At 38.4% G+C, this 271-nt stretch overlaps 1 protein-coding gene across 1 annotated transcript in view; it reads right to left on the reverse strand.

Annotated features, from left to right (window-relative positions):
- The window catches only part of LOC119592334, a gene marked incomplete in the record, with an annotated part of 163,568 nt that overhangs the window by 161,843 nt on the left and 1,454 nt on the right, over positions 1–271 (reverse strand).

A 271-nucleotide genomic window follows, 5' to 3' on the forward strand; every position in this document is an offset into this window, starting at 1 on the left:
ATAAATCTACCCTACACAAAATCACAGGCAGATTTTGGCCAGCAAGCACATACCCAAAACAACATTTATTTAGAAGATAAAAAAACCTTTTTATATACTAAATAAACAGTCAGACTAACAAATCCCCAGCACACGTATGCATTCACAAGCAAAAACCTCCCTATAATGAAGTTCACAGCAAGACGGCCCCAAAACAACACGAATTGACAACACCAGTATACCAGTTAGTCCAGAAACGGAGTGTGGGAATTACAAACAGGGTTGACTGTAA

The sequence above is a fragment of the Penaeus monodon genome, chromosome 30, assembly GCF_015228065.2.
Source record: "Penaeus monodon isolate SGIC_2016 chromosome 30, NSTDA_Pmon_1, whole genome shotgun sequence".
Classification (NCBI taxonomy): domain Eukaryota; kingdom Metazoa; phylum Arthropoda; class Malacostraca; order Decapoda; family Penaeidae; genus Penaeus; species Penaeus monodon.